Raw genomic sequence first — 5,453 nt, 5'->3', positions numbered from 1 at the left:
AAATTTATTATGGTTTATAATGGCAAATGATACTTTGAATATTACATGTTAATAACTTGATTGGAATTATAACCTTGAGTTGACAGTTTGATACTTTGAAAATTTTGAGCCAGCCCTACCCCCAAGGGCTGTAGGGTGGGGCTCAAGGGAGTCAGTGTGCTAAAATTTCTTCATTTTCCTTGTTTAGAATCAGAGGTGCTAGTTTCAAATCCTTTTTAGTCTGAAATATGTATGCTTGATATTGAATAAGGTGGTTTTATTGTTTTTTGTCACTTTGAATAATATTTCTGTTCATGTTAAAAACGAAATCAACTCTCTGTATAAATATATCAGGTGACCGTTAAGGCCCATGGGCCTCTTGTTCGTATATACAGCAACCTCCCGTTCATTGTTTTGGATGCAACAGTAGCAAAATTGTACCAGGCAGGGTACTTTTGTTGACCAGGTACCTTAATTGGTTGGAGCGATATTACAATGATTTGAGTTCTAGAGACTGGACAAATTCGGCTACCGTGCATAGTTACAGTTTTTGATTGTGATATGGAAACCCTTACTAGATCGATTGTTAATTTTCCTGATTGGCTTGCTTGTTTTTCACATAATTGGACATTGGTGCTCATAGAATCAAATGTGTACATTGAAGTTTTGTACCAGTATTTATATTCATTGGTTAAAAGCGGGTACTTGTTTCCTAAAACCAATACATATAATGATGTACTTTGTTAATACAGTAAACGGAAACGGATTTATAACTCATTTTAAGTTATTTCAACTTGTTTCCGGATCCCATTCCTCTGTACTGTATATTATGTGGTGTCATGCAATTTAATGTGGAATGAAATAAAGTTTCTATTCATACAGTAATATGTGTCCTCAGTTACCTATGGGCATTGGCTTGTTAGCTACTGTTTATATATAGAATAAAGGTTTTCTATCGCTGCAGTGATTACCACTAATTCCCTTTGGTGTTTTTTTGTTTATTGCTTGTTTTGTTACATGTATTTTTAAAGTAAATTTATTGTATTAACGGTAATCTTTGTCGACCTTTTATTCATCCCCACCAGACACAAGATGGCTTGCAATATGATTGTTTTAATCCGTTCTCCTACATATATTCTCAATATGTTTGTTTATCCAAATAAGCAATAAAATGTTGTAAAGTTTCGAAAGTTTTTTCTTATTCAGTTTTCACGAAGTTTAACACAACCTTGCACAGATCTGCACAATAAAAATGTGAAATGTGATGCCGTGCTTCTCTGATTAAAGTGAATGAGCTAAACTTAGCAGAGTTGCTAACGGTGTCAACATTATTATAAATACAAAGTTAGACAATTACATTTTTTTTTTAGCAAATTGATGCAGTTAACATAAGAAAGTAAATTATTTACAGTATCATATCGACAATTCGTCCATTGAGGACTCCTTAGTGGAACAAAGGAATTACATAATCCAATTTCGTGGTGGAAACACAGTAAAAGGTGCCTATGTATCATTTTTTAATGTTTGCAAGTTTACCTCTTTTTGCCTACAACGGATACCTTTCGAAAACTACTGATGCCGACTTGATAGTGCTATCTCACTTAAATACCATGTCGAAGGCACCGAGCACTGCATTCCGCCCGGTCACATTATACTGACAACGGTAAGGACTTTGGTATGTCCCGGCCTGGGGGCAGAACCATTTGCCTTCAGAATCAGATTCAGATTGTTTTATTCGTTGTGTAAGACACATCGGAGAGTAGACATACAAATAGTACAGTATATTACAAATTTACAATGATACACTTCCATTAAGGTCAAAAGTGAGGTGTTGCCAAACAAAGCGCTAGGAAATGAAAGGTAGTTAGAAGTAGAAATAAAGATAAAGATTCCAAATATTGCAATGGGTGCAGCAGACTTATTTTGGTCGCTTTTGTGTCCCCTTATAGAGGACACCAAAGTAAATTCCCAATTCTGTAGGGGGTTCTCACATTAGTCGCTTCCTGCATACATGCAGTGGCTAACATCAGGTGTATTCTTTTCCCGATCCCCCACCTGCAGCAGGATGTGGACTGAGATCTACGTTTTTCATGAAAACGTGGCTTATAGAAACACCTGTTACCCAAATACCATTTCCATAGAGCTCATGCCGTGCGAAACATGGAATTAATCTTTCACAGTTAAAATGAAAAAAAAGAGAGCGAAGAATCTTGTAAATAACATCTACTTATACAGCTATGGAAAATACCTTTGGTGCATTTAAATGAAAAAAAAGTGTGTTGAAAACCAGGGACAGTATATTATACGTCCCTGTGAAAACATATAATTTACAAAATATTGATATTTAAAGCACATTTCGATAGGAACTATAATATCAAGATAAAGATTCATTTGTTGCATTCAAAAATCTGTCCTCCATGTATTTTTCACATGTATTTATTTAAATAGGAGTGCATTTGTTAGGGCATTTGATCTCATCTGTTGCGTATGAAAGCTTTAGATAGATAAATTATTAACAAATATTACTTAAAAGAATATGCAGCTCTGGATTAGAAAAAAAAAAATGTTGTTTTCCTGAAAATGAAAAAAAATCTACTATATGCCAAATTTCTCTTAGATATTATAAGACAGTTACAGTTAATCAAAATCAACTCAATTAACTTCGATAAAATGATTTTGAAGGGCCATATTTTCTTGGAACCTGATTGTGCCTGTTATACCACTGGGTATAGTACGGCTTTCAGCAAACTGTATGATATCAGAATTTGGTACATTTATCTTTGTTGAAATCTATATCATCTACAGCCACTCGCTATGACAATATATTAACCTAAATATGTAATTATAAGTTAACAACAGCGACTTAATTTCTACTCAAATAATTAGCAAAATATCTACAAAAGAATTAGCTGGTATAGTATTGCACTCATTGTCTGTAGCTCCGGATTCATTAGGGATATGCTATTAGTGAGCGTATTTCATCTTGGATCTACACTCAGTATCTGAGATTGTGTCAAGAAGTTAAGAACTTTACGAATAAAAAACAAATCAATCGCGAGAAAAGCATTATTTGATTTTTCAGAGCTATAGTCATGCCGGAAAAAAAGGTTTTTAATACATTGTTGCAGTTTTTGGCGGTGGTACGGGGATCCTTAATCACGGATTAGACATCTATCGTTACTTTCACAACACGGAGTTTAATTACTATACTTTAACACATTTTGCATTCGCCCAAGGCCATTACGCCAGCAATAGAGTACTTCAGATATATACACATGGAATGTGGGATTGTCCACCTACACATGTAGCCCTGACCCTTAAGATTGACCGCTCACCAATTATCCCAGGACTATACGAGAGTTTATGTCACCAATGGGGCATGACATATACAAAATGTACTAGTAACATGCCGCGGGAGCTATAGGTAGCTAAAGGACTCGGTCTGTCCGGGACATATCTATACTATTTCACCTGAAGTAACCATGGTATGAAAAATCAATTCTGGATGGCGAAATTCAGAGATGTAGGTCACTGTTACCTTTGCTTGGACCTTTTTCACTAACCTTTGAAATAAAAATGTCCGAGCATATTTCATATATTTCACAATCTATGCCTTGACCTTTGACCTGACCCTTGAACATTTTTGTTTCTTGGGATTATGTCTCCTATACTTATTCACCAGAATTAACCAAATTTTATATATCATATATGTTATGATGGTGGCTTGAAATGTAATATATAATATACATTGAACTCTGATCTAAGACACGGAAATAGTTTGTCAATTTTCTTTTGTCTGTACGATTACCATATTTTGTATGCAGGTATAACATGATATGTCAAAATTTCTCGTTTCAAAAGCAAGTCACTGTGATCTTAATTTTGACCCCTGACCGCAATCTTTGGAATAAATCCCTATTCTGTATCATGATACTTTCTTTACATTTTTGATTTTAGATAGATAAATTACCATAGGGACCAGACTACTTTAACGCGAATAGAGTACTTGTACACAATCAGCATATCACACATTTAGAGTTAGCAGTGACAGGTACTGACGTTTCCCTTGCGTTCCGGGATTGAAATCATCTGAAACGAAATCAATCATTTCACTGTGAGCAGGAGGGTGTACAATAGAGGCAAGAAAGCTCTTACACCTCTCACTAGCTATAAACTTCTTCTCAAATATCAGGCGCATGTAAGGAATATGAAAATTTCCTTTTTTGGAGGCTAATTCAATATTTGACCACTACAACTTGAATATCTCATATACTTTAAAAGTCATCTTATAAACTAGTTGAGATACTATATTCCAGGAAGTGTTCGCAGCTGTTAAACTTTCGCCCTTTTTGTCCTCTATAATGAGGGCGAATTTATTATGACAGCAAATACTAGTACAAAATTAACACTAGGCCAACATGGATTTTATTGGCAAAGGGTAAATATTCAACTGGGCGAAAGTTTCCCAGTATACAATATAATATATATTTCATTATAAAAACAATTTAGATTATATTAGATGATTGTATTCATTTAAATATGTTCAATGTCTACAAACCCACCTTTGGTTATAAATGCTAAGTTGGCTTGCCGTTTACTGTAAGGCGATAGAAGTCTTCTCCCCACACAGAAAAACAACCCACCATTTTCAAATGTAGATGACGTCAATCGTATACCTTGTTTACTAATATATTATGGGGGAAAAGTAACGCTCTTAATTATTCACAACTTTAAAATACAATTTAAAAATTAAACCAGAGTACCAACATAATGAACCGGAGACCAGAGATATCATAACGTCAATAGGAAATAATAGCTCACATTTTATGTTCAGTTGAAGAGATGCAGAGTAAAATGATAAGCTATGTGTAAATCGAACTACAGAAAAACGTATCGATTATTTTGTTGCTGAATGGTGGTATGGTATTGGATTGCCTCCAATGTAAACAGATAGTTAGTCAAATGTTTTTGCATACACGTGAAATTAGGGTTACCAGTATTTGTTTTTTAGATAGGCAATTAAATAAATTAATCAATAACATCACTAAACTTTAAGAAAAGAATTAAGCAATGCATTTATACATGCTACAATCATTATAAATTATTTCTTTTACATAAATTCAGTCACAACATTACAATACGAAGATTTATCACTGCATGTTTATAAGTCAAATCCAGCAATAAATTGCTTATACATTACATATACTAATCACACAATACAACTACTATACAGTACTATATCAAGAATAATAAATATTTGTACACTTAAACTACATTAAAAATTTAAATGTTTCCAATACAATGCAGTTAAATCTGCTCTACAGTCCAACAGTAAAGTACCAATCAAACTTTCTACTTCAACGCCATCCATGCATTAACTACGGAATGTGGCCTACCATTCCTGATCCAGTAACTATTAAAGCATCATCATAATTGTTGAGTATTTGAGTTTAGCCTTGTGTTATGCAATGTAT

The sequence above is a fragment of the Mizuhopecten yessoensis genome, unplaced genomic scaffold, assembly GCF_002113885.1.
Source record: "Mizuhopecten yessoensis strain PY_sf001 unplaced genomic scaffold, ASM211388v2 scaffold716357, whole genome shotgun sequence".
In the NCBI taxonomy this organism is placed as follows: domain Eukaryota; kingdom Metazoa; phylum Mollusca; class Bivalvia; order Pectinida; family Pectinidae; genus Mizuhopecten; species Mizuhopecten yessoensis.
The sequence above is the reverse complement of the archived record's forward strand: the minus strand, read 5'-3'. Positions refer to the sequence as shown.